Raw genomic sequence first — 23548 nt, forward strand, 5'->3', positions numbered from 1 at the left:
TCAGTGGTGGGGAGGGGCTCATTCTAGATGTTCCGGAGGAGTAGGAGATAAACTGTTAGGGTAGGGAAGGCAAGGATTAAATCAGAAAAAGGAGATGTAAACATTTTCTGGAAAGTAAGAGGGCATATTGGTGTACTGTACATAAGATGGGCTGGGAGCAGCACCCCTAGAAATAAACAGAGGTAAGTCCTATCCATGAAATTCGGATCTGAACTTCTGTTCAAGGGGGTTTGGTCCATCTGTAATTATAAACTAGGTTAGGGAGAAGGTAGAGGTGTTTAGGTTAGGGGATGAGAGAGAAATAGCTGGCTGGTGCATTAGGCAGGAACAGAGACACTTACAAGTTAACATTTATAGCTCTGAAAAGAGACCTTATTCAAGGGATTGGAAGAAAAATGATGCATATATGGTAGATTTCCGAAGCAGTGCAACTGATGCAACTACAATCAGGCACAGGAATTAGAATGTCACTATCAGCTGCCTCATTTTCGCATACTACAGATTAACAATTAGTGTAAATGGAGAAAAGCAATTTTGCTATAAAAGTTATTCTGTAATAGGGGATCCAAAATCTAGTTTCACTTTTTCAGGGTGTTGTTAGTAACAAACATAACATATACAAATGATCAAATCTCTGATAAAATCTCTAGCAGATTAATTTTTCTTGAGCTAGTGTCTTTTTGTAGCAGGTATTTAATTGATAAACAGCTTTGTAAGTGACGTATTGGAGCATGAGCTTTCCTGGGTGAATACCCACTTCGTCAGATTTCACCCACCAAAGCTTATGCTCCAATATGTCTGTTAGTCTATAAGGTGCCACAGGACTCTTTGCCGCTTTTACAGATCCAGACTAACACGGCTACCCCTCTGATACTTGAGCTTTGTAAGTGATGATTTTATAATTCCAGCTATTTATCTTTTGAAACAGTTCTATTGAACATTACCTGTATTGTATTATTAATAGGGCTGTCGATTAATCACAGTTAACTCACGCAATTAACACAAAAAAATTAATCGCGATTAATCGCACTGTTAAACAATAGAGTACCAACTGAAATTTATTAAATATTTTGGATGTTTTTCTACATATATCTATTTCAATTACAACACGGAATACAAAGTGTATAGTGCTCACTTGATATTATTTTTTCTTACAAATATTTGCACTGTAAAAATGATAAACAAAAGAAATAATATTTTTCAGTTCACCTCATACAAGTACTCTAGTGCAATCTCTTTATCATGAAAGTAAAAATTACAAATGTAGGGTTTTTTGTACACTCAAAAAAAAAACAATGTAAAACTTTAGAGCCTGCAAGTCCACTCAGTCCTACTTCTTGTTCAGCCAATCGCTAAGAGAAATAAGTTTGTTTACATTTACGGGAGATAATGCTTCCCACTTCTTAATTACAATGTCACCTGAAAGTGAGAACAGGGCATTCAAATGGCACTGTTGTAGCTGGCATTGCAAGATATTTACGTGCCAGATGTGCTAAAGATTCATATGCCTCTTCATGCTACGGCCATCGTTCCAGAGGACATACTTTCATGCTGAGGACGCTTGTTAAAAAAATAATGCATAAATTAAATTTGTGACTGAAGTCCTTGGGGGAGAATTGTGTGTCTCCTGTTCTGTTTTACCCACATTCTGCCATATATTTCGTGTTTTAGCAGTCTTGGAAGATGACCCAGCACATGTTATTTGTTTTAAGAACACTTTCACTGCAAATTTGACAAAATGCAAAGAAGATTCCAATGTGAAATTTCTAAAGATAGGTACAGCAGTCAACCCAAGATTTAAGAATCTGAAGTGCCTTCCAAAATCTGAGAGGGATGAGGTGTGGAGTATGCTTTCAGAAGTCTTAAAAGAGCAACACTCTGATGTGGAAACTACAGAACCCGAGCCACCAAAAAAGAAAATCAATCTTCTGCTGGTGGCATCTGACTCATGTTGATGAAAATGAACATGCGTCGGTCTACACTGCTTTGGATGGTTCTCAAGAAGAACCCATCATCAGCATGGACTCATGTCCCCTGGAATGGTGGTTGAAGCATGAAGGGACATATGAATCTTTAGTGTATCTAGCATGTAAATATCTTGCGACACTAGCTACAACAGTGCCATGCAAATGCCTTTTATCACTTTCAGGTAACACTGTAAACAAGAAGCAGGCAGCATTATCTTCTGAAAATGTAAACAAAATTGTTTGTCTGAAAAACAACAGGGAGCACCTTGAAGAAGAGTTTTTAACCCACAAAAGCTTATGGCCAAACAAATCTGTTAGTCTTTAGGGTGCCACCGGACTCCCTGTTGTTTTGGTGGATACAGACTAACATGGCTATCCCCTGCTACTTGTTTGAGTGATTGGCTGAACAAGAAGTAGGACTGATTGGACTTGTAGGCTCTAAAGTTTTACATTGTTTTATTTTTGAATACAGGTTTTTTTTGTACATAATTCTACATTTGTAAGTTCAACTTTCATGATAAAGAGATTGCACTACAGTACTTGTATTAGGTGAATTGAAAAATACTATTTATTTGTTTTTACAGTGCAAATATTTGTAATCAAAAATAAAGTGAGCACTGTACACTTTGTATTCTGTGTTGTAATTGAAATCAATATATTTGAAAATGTAGAAAACGTCCAAAAATATTTAAATAAATGGTATTCTATTATCGTTTAACAGCGCGATTAATTTTTTTAATTGCTTGACAGCCCTAATTATTAATTCCATCAATTGTTAAATAAATAAATTAAACTATATGAAATTAATCCCTCTGCATGAGAGTAAGTCTATGGCTACTTTTGCAGGATCAGCATCTCTGGTCCTGTTCCTACAAGCTCCTCCATGTGGTGAATCTCTGACTCCACTGAACTCTGTTCAAGTCAATGCAGTCCCACAAGGGCATAGAGAGAGATCAGTTCACACAGAGCAAGTTGAAGGAGTGGGGCCTAAGCTTGTAATGATTTCTGAAGAAACAATACATTTGAGAAAAACATTTAAATCTTGACACTGCCCTTTTTAACAATTATCAACCTAATTTCCAATATTAATTCCAATTATATATTTTCTCTTGCCTTATTCTCTCAGCTGGAGTACTTTATATTTTTGTTCAATGGCATGGAAGTCTACTAGTGAAAACACCATAAATCTTAGTTTATTAGTGCCATCATTTATTGTTGTTTTTTTAAACTGAGTTTCTTACACTTCACATTGAGAGTAATAAAGAAGGTTAGGAATGATGACTGGAATGAGTTAATGTATTAAATATGTTCCATCCAAATCAAGAAAATATAGCATAGGAAACAATTTTGTATTGGAAGGGAGATGTGTTAAATGATTTAATGATCTTTTCCATCTCTAACTTCTATGGTTCATTCTGATTCTGAGTTAATACATTGTGGTCAGTCATCTTGGTAGTAGTGTTATTTGGTGATGTACGGGTGCCAGGGCGCTAATTCACATCTCTTTCATAATAGTTTCATAATTTGAAAGCTTAATTCTCATGGATTTGGGGACTAAGGGAAGACTTTGGTAGGAGATATGTTTTTGCTGCTGAGTTATTGTTGGCTGTTGCTAATATATTGAATGGGGAGTGTAGAAGTTTATAGAATTAATTTATATTTGTATATTTGATTAACTGTTTAAAAAAACAGCCAGGGATAAGTGTGCCATTTCAGTGGATCTGTAAATCTAAACAAAATAAATAATAATGAAAAAGTATCTTGGGTAAAATTTTCAAAAGTGACTTAAGCACTCCTCCAGTATAAGAACGTCTCTTTTGATTTAGCTTATGTCTCCTGAGAAGGGGTTAAACAAGCTAAATCAAAAAAGTCACTTATACTGGAATAAGAGTGTCCATGTGTTGTTGTTGTTTTACCAGTATTACTATATCTGTATAACTGGTAAACTTTCCTGAGTAGACAAGGCATTAGGCTCCTAAGTCGGTTAGGTGCTTCTGAAAATGTTACCTCAATCTAACTCACATTGAAGTCAATGGAAAGACTTCCATTAACTTCAGTGGGAATTGAAGTAGTTCCTAACAGAACTGATGAGGCCCTGAAGTGAAGATATTATAGGAGGATCGCTTTTCCATTCAGGGACCCAGCTTTTTACCTGTCTCTGCATAAGTGAAAGTATCAAAAGCCCGATTGTGCTAAAAGACATAAAAAACATGTTTTTAATGTGAATTTAGAAAACTTGTAAGTTAACCCTTCCAAGAGTGTCCCTGTTGCATTTTTAGGACAGTAAGAAGGCTGAGGCCATGTCTAGACTAGGAAAATAAGTTGTGTTGTAAAACATGGTGTAGGCGGAAGTTCAGGATTAAGTTAACCATAAACAGCTACCACATTTTGAAATGAGACTTGCTACACAGGGTGCAAAATCCTTTCTAAAATCATGTTAGTTGGAACATGTTAGCTAATATATTTTAAAACATGACCTATTTCTGAATGTAGGCTTGAGTAAAGCTCAGCAGTGCTGAAAGGCGAATGAGGCAAAGAGACACATACTGGTGTAAAGGAGCCACGACACAACAACTTTCTGTACCAAAATATAACTCATTCTTGAACATTAAGTTACAAATTGTTTAAAATGTCTTCTGTGCACCTGAGGCACCCTCATCAAAGTTAGACAACATCTAATGTAGAAGTTCTCAAACTGGGGGATGCGCCCCCCTGGAAGGCATGGAATGTATTCTGGGGTGGAAAGCCGCTCTGCCTTCAGAGCTGGGCGCCCAGCCAGCAGTCACTGCTCTCCACTCTGCCTTTAGAACTGGGTGGCCGTGTGGCGGGAGCGGGGGTGGTATAAACTACTACAGACACAAAGAAGGGGGGCACAATCAAATAAGCTTGAGAACCACTGGTCTAGTGAGTAGAAAACATTGCTGGTTGGGTGGCTGCACTTGATTATTTCAAAGAAAGGGAGAAGTGTGTGTGCATGCATTCAGGAAAGTGGGGGCTATGAGTATTTGCTTTGCTTGCCCTCACTCCTTGTTTTTTCCTTCAGATGTCAGGATACCCCATCCTGGTTGTCACTATTTTATAAGATACCATGCTGAGTTTCCTTAGAAAACAATGCCAGTCATAGTTTTGCCAGTTCATTTTAACATTGAATTGTTACTAACAATTAAATTTCTCTTCCTCTTCCCACCAGCATACCGTGTTTGTTTGTTTAATCAGTCGGTTAATTGATAATATAAGAATAGCAAGATATCTTACCCAATATAGAAAAAACACAGTATAAATCTTATCTTAAAGAATAGTGTTAGCCGACGGCCAAGGATGTTTGGTGAGGTGCCAGCTATGCCCGTTTATACCATCCGTGACTTTAACCGCTAGGACGCACTGTCCCTTCGCGGCGGGCAGCCCGGGCTAGGCTGACGGATGCCCCAAGGTCCTAACCACCCGTGACTTTAACTGCTAGAGCTCAGAGCTCCTTCGCAGCGGGCAGTCAATACTGACTGACAGGTGCCCCAATGGCAGCACTAAGAGCTTCTCCACACCCGTGACTTTAACTGCTAGAGCTCAGAGCTCCTTCGCAGCGGGCAGCCAGGATTGACTGACAGGTGCCCCAAGAGTTTGCCCCGTGGAGGCGGCACAACTCAACGCTAGGCTCTTAGTACTCTCACCTAATGGCCAGGCTTTAGAGCCAAAACAGCTGAGGTTCTTTAATTGTGTTGGCTGCTTTACAGTAAACCAGAGAAAACAAGTCAGGCTTATGCATAAATGGTTACCAAAATTTATTAAGCTAGATTCTAATCATGTGGTTACAAAATTGCTAGTGCCTACTTATTTAAATGTAGAGATGTTACACACACAAACAAGTTACAAAACTGAAGCCACAATCCCAAAGAAAGAAAACAAAGTATAGAGCTCTATTTCAAAATATGTGTACACTAAAGATAGGAGCTCAGGTGTGGGTGCTTCTTACCCTCCTTGCATCTCTCAATTCCAGCGGTGCCAAGCCAGGATCGGTCACTCAATTCCGCGGAAAGACGAATAAGGGACAAGGCGTAGGGACCCTCTTAGCTGCAGAAGCCTTGGGAGTCTGTCACTTATCTGACCAGCAGATAGATAGTGAAAAGCACTCAAAAATCATGGTGCTGTAGGTCCCCTACTTATACCTCTACTCCTTTATTCTCTTTCTCCTTTCTTATGCCAAATTGAGGCTGGTCTGTCTGGGCGACGCCAGCTTTCGCAAGAGTAGTTTACACTTGCAAAGGAGAGAAACAATAAGTTTCGACTACTGGACATTTCTTTTATCAGGGTAAATATTTTCCCACCTAGGATGTTGGTGTGTGTGCATCACACTATTTAGTAGGGGCTAAGAGCCATGTCTGTCACAGGGCCTCTGCCTGCTGTGAGCTTAATCGTCGTATCTGCTCCCAGAGGCACATTGTAGCAGCACACCTGTGCTTTCACAGCTTCAACGGCTGTGCTGGAATATATGTTAAGTGCCCTGTTCCTGCTTCCTCCTGTGTTTCCAGCAATGCTGGTCTGAAGGGGGGGGGTGGGGGCTGGCTGTCTGGCTACAAATAGCCAGTCTACCCATGTAGGCAGCCAGCCAACATCAAACAACTCTGGCACAAAGGCAAACATGGCAGCCAGCAGGCAAGCGCCACAGCATCTGAAGGGATGCCACATGTGAAAGGGAGAGCAGACTGAAGAGACAAAAAACTTGCACGGAGGGGGACCCCCAAGAATGAGACAGCCAAAACAAATGGGACTTTCAGTGCTCCATAAAGGCAATCAACAAAGCATCCTGGCAAGCCTCCTCCAGGATGACCTTTGACTGTGAAAGTCCCTCTTCAGACCAGTTGTTACTGAATCTAAGTACAAGCAGGTTTCAGAGTAGCAGCCGTGTTAGTCTGTATCCGCAAAAAGAAAAGGAGTACTTGTGGGACCTTAGAGACTAACAGTTCCAGTCAACTGCAGGCAGGAACATGGAATAACAACAGGTGATTGATCAAGTACTTAGGATTTAAAAGGCCTGATTATATATATATTTATATATTAATACTAAAAGCTTGAATTATATTATTTGGCATATTGACAGTAACTGTGTCAGATATAAGTGACTCCTGCACTGCCACAGAATGTAGTAATAGCTATATAGCTTGCACGTGACTAGGGAAATACGTAATCCGACAGAAGATTTACTAAACTTTTAAGCTTATTGTGAAGCTTAGGAGAATCTACAGTAGAGAGAATTTCCTGTAAGTACATTAAGAGTTTCCCAGCATTTAGAGCTCAATCCTTTATGGTGCTGAGCAACCTCCATTCTCACTGCAGTCAATGGAAGTTGAGGATGCTCAGCACTCAATGTGTGTCTTATTTTGGGAGAACCCTATTTGCAATTGTAGGAATAATTGATTAGTTACCAATATTTTAAAGTTAGAGTCAATCTTGTTGACACACAGATTTCTTTGAGAAAAGGACTTTTTACTGATTTGACAGATTAGAGAGATTTAGTATGGGACATAGGTTAAAAAAAAGGAGAAAGACTATCCATAGCTTACTCCTTGCATTCCTAGAATTTAGGCTGTAATTCTATTTGATACTAGCCACTCCTCAAAGATGATCACAGAATTATCTAGGAGTTAGATTTGTGAAATGATGATCTGGCACTTGTCTGTTCAAGCATATTATTGATATAGTATCATATAATTAACTCACAAAAATATAGTTATGTAGAATACAAAGTTTTTTTCCCTGTGATTGCACAATATTTAGCAAGATATCTCTGCTACATACATGAAATATGAATGTGCCTGGATCTCATTCTTTCACAGCTCATAGGGCAATGGTCTGCTTTAAGTTCTTTTGTATGTTAAATGGCCAACACTTGACATAGTAACAAAGATTATTTTTACATCATGTCCTGTCTCTGTCTGCTAGACATGAACAAAATGGACAGAGCAGTGAGTCACCTATTATGTATTGCAAGGTCTATGTGCCTAACTTCAGGAAAACACATGAAACCTCTGCACTGCTTCTGCCTGCCACACCTTGGAAACCTGGCATATCGCATTTGCTTTGACTTAAACTCTGAGGATAGGTAAAAACTCTTTCCCAATGTGAAGAAATTTGGGAGCATCAGCTTTTGAACAACCACAAGTATAATCATTGTGCCTCAGCAAAGGGCTGTAATTTCCCCAAAACACAGCCAGTCATGTTATATATGCCGTTCAAAGCCACTGCCCCCACTTTAAAAGTGAGCTGTAGCACTATGGTTCTAAAAATTGTAAGGCAGCATTTGTTGCTATTCGTGGTTCATGAGCCTGTGGCCAGGGATGGTAGTTTGTGTAATTAGCTGGTGCACAAGAGACTGTCTGTATACACTCACACAAACACTTTGTAACATTTAACACTCCTAGCCTCAACACATCTCAATATTCCAGCACGTCTAAGAGGTGCGTATGTTGATTGATGAGTGCAAAGAGTGGTGTGGTTGTTATTGCAGAATAGCTATTTTTTAAAATCAATAATCCATACTCACAAAATGGTTCCATCAACACCATGTCCAAATAATAGCATTTCAAGTGTTAAGACTGATTGACAGAGGTAATTGGTGGTGAGTTACAGAGCCCTTAACAAATACGTCACATATTGGGCATAATCCAGCTCAGGTAATGCTGAAAGCTGTGCCATGACCTGTGTAAAATCAGCCAGTGGTCCCCATTCAGTTTCTAGTGGACCTTTGTTGAAAGGTTTAGGAGAAATGAGGACTGGAATAGGCACGGGCATTAAGCTACCCTCTCACCCTTAGAAGTGATCACTCCACATCAAGATTGAATCATATGAGCCAGGGGGCAGTGTAGGGAAGCTTGCACTGCTGCTGCTCCTGCTGTATCTGTTTATGGATAAAAAACTTCAATCTTTGTTGTTCTGTCCAGCCCCTTTCAGTACATTCACTTTTTTAAAAAAGAACACAAGCTCTAAATCAGGTTGGCCAACTCACCTGTTAACTCCCACTGCTTCTCTGTTTGGGCAATTGGATGTGTGTATGAATGAGCCCTCTGAATTCAAGTTGCCCCAAGTGTATGAACGCAAAATTTGTTTAACAATTTATTCTGAATTTGTTTGATCTTTTAATAGGATTTTTCTAGAAGCAAAGTTTTGGGCACTAAAATCATAACTACCTACTGGGTATAGAGTTTGTTGGAATTATTTTTCTCCTCTGTGGAAAATTTTGACTTTTCAGCAAAAAATTGGAAACTGAAATGTTTTGATTTGAAAAAGATCTCTGGAGTCAGATTGCTGGATTTTCCTCTTATTTACACTGATTTTATATCCGTGTAATTCCAGTGACTTCAGTGGAGTAACTGCTGATTTTCCCCAATATCAGTGAGGAAAATCAGGTCCTAAATATGTAGTGAAAAGAAAGAAAGAATACCACCACATCTTCAAAAAGAAATCATAATAATAACAGAATGTGGTGCTTCTGAATGGCATTAAAACCAGACTCTTCTTGAGTGTGGCTAAAAACATGCCCAATCATGAATGATGCCGAGGTGCAAGTAAAGATGTATTGATGTGATAAGGAATTACATAAGTTATAGTTGTTGTTGAACTAGATCTGTTAACAGTTTTAAACAGATACAAATAACCCATGTCTGCCAAATACAAACACCAAAGTTGTTAGAGAAAAATACTTTCCATCAGTAATATTATATTGTAAATGGCAGGGCGAGTTTAAAGATTCAGTAAAGGTTTATTTTACTTGATATTGCTCTTTTACACTGTAGTAATGAAGTAGTTTTGTTTAGATCCTCAGTTGCAAGGAGCAGCTCTCACTCAGTGCAGGTGTATAGGGAATGAGAGACACACCTGGGGATAGCTGGAGTTTGTAACTGTCTGGCCAGTATAATACATACCTTATTATGCCATGTCTGGGAGTTCTGCCAGCTCTATGCCCTTTGGGATTTATCGTATGACAGAGGTTCTCAATATAAGTGCTGCAAATAGGTGTCAGGGGATCCCAACCATCCTACTTTTCCTATATTGCTAAACAAGAGTCGGCTTCTGGCAGGATCCCAGCTAGGTGGGACTTGCTTTTCATGTTAAGTTTGAAAGTATACAGTGCACAGTGTAGTTTATATCTAATATTCTTCCCAGCTAGGAAAACATTTTCTAGTGACTGTTCTTATTTTGGAGGGGTTTTTTTACCCTACACATTAAAAAAAAAATTAGAATCTTGCAAAAGTCCCCACAATATGAAGTGCATCTACACATTCTTTAAAGGACATATATCACCATACAAATACCAAGGGCAACATTTAAACAACAACAAAAAAAGCCTCTAATTTTTGCTTGCCTCAAATTTTGGATGATCAACTTTGACACACAAGATGTTTCCCAAAATCAGAGCACACTTTTGAAAATATTAGCCATAGCGACCACTCATGCTCCTAGTGAAGTCAATGGAAGTGTTGTAATTGATTTATTGAATTAAATGGGAGCTAGATTGACACCGAAAGCATCCGTTTCTACTAAAGATCTACTAAAGAGCTGTACTGAAGTTTTATTTATAAATATGTTTTTATAAGAAACATGTTTCCTGTCTAGCAATTAAAATTTGCTGTATTTAGTAAAATGACTTAACCAGGATAACTTGTTTTTGGTAGTTCTGTTCCTGGCACCAGAATGTTGCCTAGGAATGAATTAAACATACTGCACTATTTAGGAATAGTTTGTTGAAGGAAAACTGCAAATCAGGAACAAATTGAAAATCCTCACTCAAGTAGTGCTTATTCATGTATAGGATAGGAATAGGGCCCTAAGTTTTTCTCTTCTGTACATTATATATTATACCCTAATACATACTTCTGATTTGCCATTTTAAATACTTCAGCATCAACAAATGCTGTTTTAGATAATTTAAAATATTAGCAATTAAAACTTAAAGAAAATCTACCTTCACTAACCATTAGATGGGTTGTTTCTCAAAAGCCAGCCAAGAATTACATGTAGCTGGCTAAAATCCACTCTGATCAGCGCAGTGGAAAATAGGTAAGACAAATGAAAGAACAGACTAGCAATATTGATAATAAAGTATGTTCTCCAGCTCATATGGATCTGGAATCTCAGGTGAAAGTAGAAATGGTTAGGAAGGATAACAGTTACATAGTGAATTAGTTCTTTTGGTACATGTGATGACTTGATGGCTTGTTCATAAATCTGCTATGCACTATGTAGTTTCGGTGTGATCCAGGTTTCTACAGAACCCATGTTTTTTCTGTGGCTCACTGAAATGCCATTTCACTGCCATTTGCTCCACTAAACCTGAACAACTTTCTCTCCAGCCATGTTGGATATGGTATACAGGAGATACAGGGTGGCTGAGAGGTTGCAAGAAAGCTGAAAGGCTGAGAGAAGAACAAAGTGATCTTTCAAACCCATCTTATTTGCTCAGGCTTTACACGGGGTCATATGTGCTTAAAGTCTAACAAAGCCACAAGATTCTTATAACCTGTGCTACGCAGTATTTGGATGGAAATAAAAATCTATCTGTTTTGGAGTTAAAAGCCAAAGATAAAATAGAACCTCTTCAAGTATAATATTTCTATAATCCCTTGCAGCGGTGGGCCCTGTTATATATGAGAAATAAACCAGGGTTTTAGAAGGAAAAAGCATCAGATTCCAGCAAAAGGTAGAAAAATTAGCCTGATGTACACATGTACCATTTGTGAGCATGGAGTGGGGAAACTTGGATGCAAAGCGTTTTGCTGAGAGGAGACTGTGTTTTTGAAAGAACCAGGAGTATTGAATATAAACAGCCTTCTTGAAGCTGTTTATGTCATTATAGTTAAGTATTGATTGTTTGTGTTGGCACCTACATTAGGGACTGCTTGGCTGGCTTATTTATTGGGCAAGGATGCTGTTGTGGTCGGTCAGGGCTGTCTTCATATTTTCTCTGAAGACACTCACAGTGAAATGGAGGCAAACAAGATTTGAAAAGTTGGACACCGTTTCTAGGAGCTAATCAAATGTGCATGATTGTGATGGGGTTCTTAAAAACTACTAAAATGTCAATAACAAGCACTTGCATGGCATCTTTCATGCACTGATTCTCACACCACCTCTGTAAGGGAGATAAATATTATTCTCTCCATTTTACTAATGGTGAAACTGTGGCACAGAAAGGTGGAATGACTTGCCCAGGCTTACACAACAAATTAGGGGCAATGCCAGGAACAGAAATCTTGTCACTGAGTCGTTTGCCCCCCTTAAATGATGACTTTGCCTCTTGAGAAGCATCTTACAAGAGGGTGACAATAGAAATCTATGGGCTTGGCTACACTTGCGAGTTAGAGCACATTAAAGCAGCCCTGGGCGCCCTAACTCACGACACGTCCACAGTGGCAAGGCACGTAGAGCACCTGGACTCTGCGACTGGAGCGCTCCTGGTAATCCACCTCCACGAGAAGCATAAAACTTGCTGCACCCCGGCTGGAGTGCTGCGGCGCCAGTGTGGACACCCTGGTCTGTTAGTGTGCTCTGATCCACCTCCAGAAGTGTCCCACAATGCCTGTTCTAGCCACTCTGGTCATCACTTTGAACTCTACTGCCCTGCCCTCAGATGACCAACCGTCAGACCCACCCTTTACATTCTCTGGGAATTTTGAAAATCCCCTTCTTGTTTGCTCAGCCAGGCGTGGAGTGCTCTCAGCGCATCTTTCCAGGTGACCACGCCCCACGCGCCAGGCGATCCCCAATATGGAGCAATGCTGAGGTGCTGGACCTCCTCAGTGTTTGGGGGGAGGAAGCTGTCCAGTCCCATCTGCACTCCAGCCGTAGGAATTACGATACATTTGGGCAGATATCAAGGGACATGATGGAAAGGGGCCATGACCAGTATTCACGGCAGTGCAGGGTTAAAGTGAAGGAGCTGCGGAATGTGTACCGCAAAGCGCGGGAGGCAAACCGCTGCTCCGATGCTGCCCCTGTGACCTGCCGTTTCTACAAAGAGCTGTACACGATACTTGGGCACGACCCCACCTCCACTCTGAGGATCATCATGAACACTTCACAGGCCAGTTCAACAAGACAGGAGGAGGAGGAAAGCGGGAGTGAGGGTGCTGAGGAGGAGTGGGACAGCCCAGCATCCCTAGATGCATGCAGCCAGGAGCAGTTTTCAAGCCAGAAGGAAGGTAGCCAGTCACAGCGGACGGTGCTTGGGGAAGAACAAACACCAGAGGAGGTGCCCGGTAAGCGGCTTTTATTTTGGGAAGGAAGTTGTTCGGTGCCGGCTCTTGGGGCAAGGAGGGTTAGGGCTGCATGCATGCCTACATGCGGAATAGGGCCTTGATGTGCTCTCTCACATCACGGTAATCGGCCTCAGTGATCTCTTCAAAGGTCTCGTGCAGAAGCTGGGCAATCTGCTTGTGCAGGTTCCTTGGCAGAGCTACTGTGCTCCTTGTCCCAGTCAAGCTAACATGTCTGCACCACTGTGCCGTGACGTGCGGGGGGACCACTGCTCCACACAGGCAAGCTGCATATGGGCCAGGGCGGAAGCTGCATTGTAGTAGAAGACCCTCCCTTGCTTCCCAGGTCACCCTCAGCAGTGAGATATCTTCCAGGATGAACTCATCCTGTGGAAAATGTGAGGACAGTTTCAGTATAGGGACCCCTGCAGCTGTTGGCTCTTCCCAAGGCACAGAACCCCAGAGGACAGTACAGCCCTGAAACAATCAGTCCCGCTTGCCCCTGTGCTTACTCACCATTTTGGGGCTCCTGTGGGTTATGTGCGCTCGCTTTGGGACAGGCAATTTCTGCTGTTGTGTACACTGTGCTTGTCTTTAAGTACGGCCGAATCATTGCTCTGTCTGGTGTGAACAATGCTGCCTCTCTTAAGTGTTGCATTTTGGCTTTACAGATGCAACCTTGAGATCCCAGCCGTCCTTGTTATCAATGGCCGAAAGACTGCAAAGAATCAGGAAGCGTCCACAAAGAACCAAAGAGGACATGCTGCATGAAGTCATAATGAGAATCTAAAAGTGCAGGAGTGGCAGGAAAGCGAAAGGAGGGTCCGCCAGCAGAATGCGGATCGCTGGCATCAAAGCATGGAGCGGCTGCTAAGCATCATGGAGCGCCAAGCGGACTCGATACAGGCTCTTGTAGCAATGCAGGTGGAGCACTTCCGTGCCCGCACCCTCCCTGCAGCCCTTGTCCCAAAACTCTTTCCCATGTGTCCCCATGTCCCGCCAACCCACTTTCCCCAATATCCGGATTCTTACCGCCACCAGCTGCCTCCAACACCTGTAGCTTCACCACCCAGCCCTGCAAACTACGACCCTTACCCTGTGCACTCAACCTCCATCACCATGCATTTTAGCCAGCCTGAAATGCAGCACTCATTGCACGGCACTCCAGACAGGAAGGCTGAGTATGATAACAGGACATACGCAAATCTGTGATTGACCCATTCCCCACCCCACCCCCTTCCCTCATCCCGCACAGCACAGATGTGTCATGCCCTTTCTGTTTCCCAAGCAGCTGTGTTTCTTTTTAATAAATGAATTTTTTGGCTTTTAAAACATTCTTTATTATTGCATTAAGTAAAAGATACCGTAGCCCAGGAAAGCAACAGGCACTGCAAGTCAGTGCATCATACGTAGCAAACACAGATTCCTCCTAGCATTGGAACCATTGCACTTCACTCTCGTGCAGGACACCAATCATTACTGGTGGCTTTCAGCCTCAAATCACTTCCTCAAGGCATCCCTAATCCTCACAGCCCCACACTGGGCCCCCCAATAGCCCTGCTCTCTGGCTGTTCAAATTCAGCTTCTAGGTGTTGAACCTCCGAGGTCCATGCCTGTGTGAATCTTTCACCCTTCCCTTCACAGATGTCACAGCACGCGGATAACAGTGGGGATGTTGTCATCGGCCAGGTCCAGCTTCCCATACAGACAGCACCAGTGGCCCTTTAAACGGCCAAAAGCACACTCCACAGTCATTCTGCACCAACTCAGCCTGTTGTTGAACCATTCCTTGCTGCTGTCAAGGCTCCCTGTGTAGGGTTTCATGAGCCACAGCATTAAAGGGTAAGTGGGGTCTCCAAGGATCACAATGGGCATTTCAACTTCCCCTGCGGTGATCTTCTGGTCTGGGAAGAAGGTCCCAGCTTGCAGCTTCCTGAACAGGCCTGTGTTCCAAAAAATGTGTGCATCATGCACCTTTCCGGACCAGCCTGTGTTAATGTCTATGAAATGCCCATGGTGATCCACAAGCGCCTGGAGAACCATAGAGAAATACCCCTTCCGATTTATGTACTCGGAGGCTAGGTGGTCTGGTGCCAGTATTGGAATATGCGTCCCATCTATCGCCCCTCCACAGTTAGGGAAACCCATTTGTGCAAAGCCAGCCACAATGTCACGCACGTTGCCCAGAGTCATGATTCTTCTGAGCAGGATGCGATTCATGGCCCTGCAGAGTTGCATCAACACGATTCCAACGGTTGACTTTCCCACTCCAAACTGGTTAGCGACCGATCGGCAGCTGTCTGGAGTTGCCAGCTTCCAGATTGCAATAGCCACCCGCTTCTCCACTGTCAGGGCAGCTCTCAATCTCGTGTCCTTGCGCTGCAGGGTGCAGACGAGCTCCTCACACAGTCCTATGAAAGTGGCTTTTCTCATCCGAAAGTTCTGCAGGCACTGCTCGTCATCCCACACTTGCATGACGATGAGATCCCACCACTCAGTGCTTGTTTCCTGAGCCCAAAAGCAGCGTTCCACTGTGGTGAGCATGTCTGTGAATGCCACAAGCCATCTCATGTTGTAAGCATTATGCAAGTTGACATCCTCATCGGACTCCTCGCTGTCAGTATGTAGCTTAAGGAGTAACTCGACTGCCATTCATGACGTGCTGGCGAGACCCATCAGTATATTTCTCAGCACTTCAGGATCCATTCCTGCAGACCAAAAGGGAAGACAGAGCGTGCAGTACAAAAAAAGTTGAAATATGGCGCCAAATGTGGACAGAAGCACAGGAATTGCTGGGATGCGAAGCAATGCATCACGGGGCATTGGGACAGGAACCAGAATGCCCCGCACGTCCCCGCCCCCTTCCCATAAGCCACAGTGCCAGAATGGGAAGAGGTGCTCTGTGGGATAGCTACCCATAATGCACTGCTCCCAATGCCATTGCAAGTGCCACAAATGTGGCCACACCAGTACGCTTGCAGCTGACAGTGTGAACACACGGCAGCACTTTCCCTGCTGTGGTCTCCGAGGGCTGGTTTAACTCACGGTGCTCTACATCTGCAAGTGTAGCCATGCCCTATATGTTGCTCAGGCCTGATCCACTTTCTCCTTTATCAGTGTAATAGACTGAGTGAGTCTGTATCTATATATACTGTCGGTCCTTATGTATGAGCTGTGGGTCAGTGCACCCACACTTCCTAACACAAAGTTAAAATGTTGCATGAGTTTTTCAGCCATCAATAAAGATTTTCTTTTCCTGCTTTTGGAGGATATTTCAATATATTATTTTACTGGTGTCTATAAAAGTGTTCCTATTACAAGCTGGCAGATGTTTTGAGGAGCGTTTACATGCTGTAAAATATGCACACTTATGTTATATAAATAACAACAACTGGATCTGGATAGAATCATTGGAGATGTGCTCACCCAGTCAACAAACTGAAAGGAGAAAATGTGGCGTATGGAACTGGCAGGAGGAATTACCCAATGTCATCTATTGCTGCAATACTCCTGAGAACTCATTTTGTGCTAAATTGCAGGAGGGAGATAGCAGGCCAGTAGTAATGTATTCTGTTGTCTTCTCCATTATGTTTGACACCCTTTCATGCATCTCATTTTCCTGACTTGTCTTTATGTTCATTCTTTTAGAGAGAGAGAGAGAGAGAGACTTGCAATAGCTGATTTTCAGACAAACTTGGCAGTTTTAAGTTTTCCTTTATAAATCCCAAATGCGCCTAATCGATATCAAAGACTATGCAACTTTAAACATTTCATTTTTAAATAAAGTCTTATATTGCTAAGAATTCAAAATTGCCCAACTGTTGTATAGGATGGGATTTTCAAAAACTCCTAGGGGAGTGAATAGCATAAGTCCCACTGAGAGTTAATGGCATTTATACAGCACTTAGGATCTTGAAAATCCCATTCCTGTGTGTATGCATTTATCTCCCCTGGCTCATATATTGATCAAATCAATTCAAATTTCAAAAAACAAAAATTTCTCTGGACTGAGACAAATACTGTGTCAATGCTCTGAATGAATGTTCATAACAAGCTAGCTCCCCAATCCTTTCTCAAAAACTGGGGTTTAAAATTGAAACACTAATAAGCCTTCAGAGTAGCAGCTGGGTTAGTCTGTATTCGCAAAAAGAAAAGGAGTACTTGTGGCACCTTAGAGACTAACCAATTTATTTGAGCATAAGCTTTCATGAGCTACAGCTCACTTCAAAGCTTATGCTCAAATAAATTTGTTAGTGTCTAAGGTGCCACAAGTCCTCCTTTTCTTTTTAATAAGTCTTCAGTAGAGTTGTGCTCTCAGTCATCGCTATAATTGATCGAACAAAACAGGCCACTCCCAGTTTAGGAATGTATAGTGATAATAGCACCATCTAGTGGGCACTGGGATCTACTGAATCTGATATCATTTGAACTTTATCACTCACTTCCTGTTTACCAGAATACAACCTGATGTTCTTGTTTTCAGTTGAAGAGGTTGTATGCCTGAAAGTTTATCTGGAGGGAAATAATGTAAGTAGGAAGCTCCAGGCAGTTGTGGGATTAACTCAGATTCTACATTATTAGGCACTATAGAAATACCTAAAATAGATTTATTTAATATGGGGATTTCTCTTTCTAGTGTTGCACTGTGTTCCCTTCCAGACTTCAGAGCATTGTGGACACCATCACCCAACAGTAAGCTCCTTTGTTTTTGAGGCGAACCCTCTCTGATGGCCTAGTCTTGGATTTACTGCACTAATCTTGAAAGTGAAATGAAAAGTACTGAAAAGGCTTCAGAGTTGACCTACCTTTCCAATTATCAATATTCAAAGTTCTTCCTACTTATCCCATGTCTCTGCATTGAGTGAAAAGAGTAACTTTATTCAGGATGAGATTAAAATCTATGCATTTATAAAAAATTCATTTTCCTCTATTAGGCAGTAGATATAAAGCACAATGTGAAAACACAATAATAGCCTTGCTTGAGGCAAACACACATCACATATCCATCAGCTATCCTAACTTTTGGAAACAAATAGTCTAATTAGTTGACAGAGATGGGGGATAAAATCCTGATTCCATTGAAGTCAATAGGAGTTTTGCCATTGACTTAAATGGAGCCAGCATTTCATCCAGGATATTTACAGAAGGAACACAGCATGACTAAATACTACAGTATTTCCAGCCATGGGAAAAGTCCAGTCATCTTGAAATATTCATCTAATTCAAGCCATTTTTATCACTCCTCTTTCTCAGAAAAGGCTTTGTGGCTAAAATAGTTTACTGGTTATTTAAGGGTGGTAGAATAACATGATGACATCTGTGATTTTCTCAGCTGCCTATAGCTGATATCTCAGTTTGACTTATTACACTAGTCTACAGAATCTTGTGCATTTCATCAAGTCAAAGATCTCTTTATTAAATATTTTTAGATTTAAATCATGTCGAGTGGTGAGTACTGCCCATGAGGTTCTGGACACCCCCAGCTCCCAATGAATGAAATGGGAATTGAACTGAATGGGATTTGAGGATGTCCAGTACCTCACAGGAGCTGTTGGGTAGCTCACAGATTCTTAAACTGTTCCTTTTTTATCATTTATAAAACAAGTGCTCATTGTTACTCAGATGACGGAATATATTGGGTGACTTGTTTTTTGTTTTGCTGTCTTCCTCTTCAGATGACCTAAATCTCTCGTATTATGGGCGTGTCTTTCTCACTGAAGCTTCCTTCAAAATATTCTGCAACGCATTTACAAGATGCTGTTTTCAAAATGTGTGTGAATGTCGTGGCTATGAAAGTGAGAGATTAATGTCAGTAGCTAGAGACAGGCATAGCAGGGACAGGTGCTGTGCATATATATATACATAGCTCTGCCAATACGTCTCAGTCTTGATCAGCAACATTCCTACTATTCTAATCCTTGTTCCCTCTTGTGCCAAATGTTGTGGTGCTTTTTTGATATGTATAAATGTTCCTATTTTAGCAGAAGTCACCGTGACTGCTTTTCGCTTACTTTTCAGCCTGTGCTTTTCTTGTGCTTGCCTGACCTGCACCGTCGCTGCTGTAAAGTGCAGCGCCCAGCTTTGGGGACTGTTATTGTGCAGTGAAGTAATTCCGCTTGTCACGGGTTCTACATGATCTGAATTTCAAAAGCAAAGGAAATTGGAGTTAATAGTGCAGCCTCTTTCTAACTCTTTTCCCATCCTCAGTATTAATTACAGGCACTGTGTTCCATTTGACCTGCTTCATCATAGCTGAACTATACACTGTGTGTTATTCATTGTGTAGTAATCTTACTATGAGAAATTTGAATGGTCCTTTGTATAATAAATCTTTAGAGCCAGATCCTGCACCAAAATTTGGTGGGGGACGGAATGATGTCGTGACCTCAAGGGAAGAGAGCGTCTTACCCCAAGCAATTTATGCACCTGTGCTTGCCGGAGAAATACTTCACTCTTTCAAGTATAGAAGAATATCTAGTTTTAGGCAAAATGACTGCAAATGTTGCCTCCAGGATCAGGAGTAAACAGAACTACCCACAGCCACAATTACTCCTAGCCTGTGCCAGGTCCTCTTTAATCTCCAATATGTCATGTATGAACCCTGGAAGAGAGGAAAAAAGATGGAAAGACTCTGTCAAGCACTGGATATACTGTTCCTATTCTGCCCCAATAAACAGTACTTCTGCGTCATTTCAGACACGTCATTCCAGTACACTCTCCGTTACACAGAGCTTAATCCTTTGCAGGATTTGGCTGCTAGTACATAAAATATGATTTGGGGTTATATTCGTAGTACACATACTGTGCTATAAATAGTATGGAACATAGGCCAAATCTGTATCCCTGTGTGCATGTTCTGCCATTGACGTCAGCTGGACCAGACTGGCTAACTAAAAATCATTGTAAGTAACAGTTTGACCCCTGAACTTTTTTCAGATAATTTCATTTAACATTCTGCATTAGCCCAGGTGGCACCACCTTAGAAAACATCTGGTACCATCACTTCACTGCGCTAGCAAACGAAAGCTTATGCTCAGATAAATTGGTTAGTCTCTAAGGTGCCACAAGTACTCCTTTTCTTTTTGCGAATACAGACTAACACGGCTGCTACTCTGGAACCTGTGTTTCAATGCTGAAAGTGCTAGTAGTGTAGATCATGCTCAGGACTTTCTGGCTCACCAGAGCAGAATTTCAGGACATGGTAGTGGAAAGGCCTGGGTTCTTTCTACACTAGGACTCGGAGCTTTGCTAGCAAAAAAAAAAAAAAAAGGAGCACTACATTTGCGAGTACAGACAAGGTTGTAGAGTCACATTCTGTACAGTCCTTAAGCTTTATGTGTCCCTTATTCTTTCAACTTGTGGTTGATAAATGGAGGAAACACTGTATCTATTGAAAAGGAGGACCTGTGGCACCTTAGAGCCTAACAAATTTATTTGAGCATAAGCTTTCGTTAGCTACAGCTCACTTCATCGGATGCATTCAGTGGAAAATACAGTGGGGAGATTTATATACATAGAGAACATGAAACAATGGGTGTCACCATACACAGAAACCTTTTGTAGTGATAATCAAGGTGGGCCATTTCCAGCAGTTGACAAGAACATGTGAGGAACAGTGGGGGGGGCGGGGGAGAGAGGGGGGAATAAACATGGGGAAATAGTTTTACTTCGTGTGTTCCCAACAGGATCTCAAGTTTCATTCTAACTCAGAGCCAGAAGAGTACCCAGAAGTCACCTACTACAGGACAGGCCCAACAAAGAAAATAACAGAACGCCACTAGTCATCACCTTCAACCCCCAACAAAAACCTCTCCAACGCATCATCAAGGATCTACAACCTATCCTGAAGGACGACCCATCACTCTCACAGATCTTGGGAGACAGGCCAGTCCTTGCTTACAGACAGCCCCCAACCTGAAGCAAATACTCACCAGCAAACACACACCACATAACAGAACCACTAACCCAGGAACCTATCCTTGTAACAAAGCCTGTTGCCAACTGTGTCCACATATCTATTCAGGGAACACCATCATAGGGCCTAATCACATCAGCCACACTGTCAGAGGCTCATTCACCTGCACATCTACCAATGTGATATATGCCATCATGTGCCAGCGATGCCCCTCTGCCATGTACATTGGTCAAACTGGACAGTCTCTCTGTAAAAGAATAAATGGACACAAATCAGATGTCAAGAATTATAACATTCAAAAACCAGTCGGAGAACACTTCAATCTCTTTGGTCACTCGATTACAGACCTAAAAGTTGCAATTCTTCAACAAAAAACTTCAAAAACAGACTCCAACGAGAGACTGCTGAATTGGAATTAATGTGCAAACTGGATACAATTAAATTAGGCTTGAATAAAGACTGGGAGTGGATGGGTCATTACACAAAGTAAAACTATTTCCCCATGTTTATTCCCCCCTCATCCTCCCACTGTTCCTCAGAGGTTCATGTCAACTGCTGGAAATGGCCCACCTTGATTATCACTACAAAAGGTTCCCCCCCTGCCCCCGCCCCCTCCTGCTGGTAATAGCTCACCTTAAGTGATCACTCTTGTTACAGTGTGTATGGTAACACCCATTGTTTCATGTTCTCTGTGTATATAAATCTCCCCACTGTATTTTCCACTGCATGCATCCGATGAAGTGAGCTGTAGCTCACGAAAGCTTATGCTCAAATAAATTGGTTAGTCTCTAAGGTGCCACAAGTACTCCTTTTCTTTTTGCGGATACAGACTAACACGGCTGCTACTCTGAAACCTGTCAAGGTACAGATGTGGATTTCCAAGATTTCACTTGACTACAGTGTTCAGCACAATGAATGATATGTGGCAGTGTAATCTTACATTTTGCAGGGCTGCCTGGTGTTTACAGCTGACACGTCAATGCTACCACTGTAGGATACCAACAGACAGCACTGTAAAACATGAAAGGACAACTTTGCTTACATTTCCAGTTTTAAGTAGTTAAATTCTAGATATTTAATTCTTCAAAGTGTCCAGCTGGTGGTGCCAAATAGTAACTGTAAAGGTACATTTTTGTATCTTAAATCTTAACTACAAATATTGTAGGAACGGTTCTGTTTTGTGACACTTTTTCCTGTGATTTCTCAACCACAATTCTTCTAGCAATTTTCCCAGTCATGCTTCAATTAACGCAATGGGCCTGATACTCCACTGTCTCGCACCTTGTATAATTATGTACACCTTGTGGAAACAATTGTAGACCACTATCATTCTGATTTGGTATCATTTAACACCCATTTTGCAGAAGGTGTAAATGGCTACACAAAGATCAAGCAGTGCAGCATCAAGCCCAATATATTTTCCATAAAATAAATGTGTTTGTTACTTCATAAATCATCAAGGAAATGTGAAAACATACACACCTGCCCTTTTAGGTCATGGCTGTATCTGTACCTGGCATTCATGTCATTTATTTATCCCATCTGATGTGCTGCGTGGGGTCTTAAACACATTTATTATGGCTGCCAAGGTGTCAGCTTGTGACATTGGTTTCTGCAAAGTTCAGTTGTCAAAACTATTTACTTCGGGAAATATCTCTGTTTTAACATTTTTTTAAAAAAAAAGAAGGGAAGGGATCTAGTGTTATGTTTTATTGGCTTAGCAGTGACCTAAAAATGTGCTGGCGAGAACAGAAAATGTAATGCACCAGTGAGTGCTTACAGCCACAATTTGTTTTAATTCTTTTTGATATTTGATTGTAAAGGTTAAAGCAGGAATGAGAATGCTAAATTAAAGTGCTTACTTTCCTATGGCTATCTGCCAGTAAAGTCAGTGCTGACATAGAGGGGCTAAGTTTTCTGCTGGTGACAGGGGGTCAGATCAGTCTGGCTGTTTACATGAATGCTGCCTCTTTGTCTTTCACATTGCACTGGGTCACAGGTATCCTCATTTTATAAAGATCCTTTGGTCCCTATCCTGGTGATTGCCCTTGGCTCGCACCGACTTCACATTTCCCACAATAAGATTACAACACAATGCATGTTACACAATACCGTGCTCCTGCTGTGACAGTGCAGGTCAGATGGAACAGTGTGATTACCTGGGGATGGGAATGGGGGAAGTGTCAGACAGAAGGTAGAGCCAGTGGTGGGAATGGCACTGTTAACTCTGATTTCCATTGTTTTCTGGGATTCAGGTAATGCAGAATCATGACCAACGGAGTCACTTCAATGCACAGTGACAGACATTTTCCAGAGCTGGACTCAGCACTTTGTAGGCAACAACACTGACCCTTCAGGTCAAACAAGTAAATATAAAGTATATCACGAACAGTAAACAGGAGCCAGTCACAGGGACGCCTGCT

At 41.6% G+C, this 23548-nt stretch overlaps 1 long non-coding RNA gene across 1 annotated transcript in view; it reads left to right on the forward strand.

The window, feature by feature from the left end:
• LOC140913833 (uncharacterized) overlaps positions 1-23548 on the forward strand; it is a 37662-nt gene that overhangs the window by 743 nt on the left and 13371 nt on the right. The window lies entirely within an intron of this gene.

This window comes from Lepidochelys kempii, chromosome 6, assembly GCF_965140285.1.
Source record: "Lepidochelys kempii isolate rLepKem1 chromosome 6, rLepKem1.hap1, whole genome shotgun sequence".
In the NCBI taxonomy this organism is placed as follows: Eukaryota; Metazoa; Chordata; order Testudines; family Cheloniidae; genus Lepidochelys; species Lepidochelys kempii.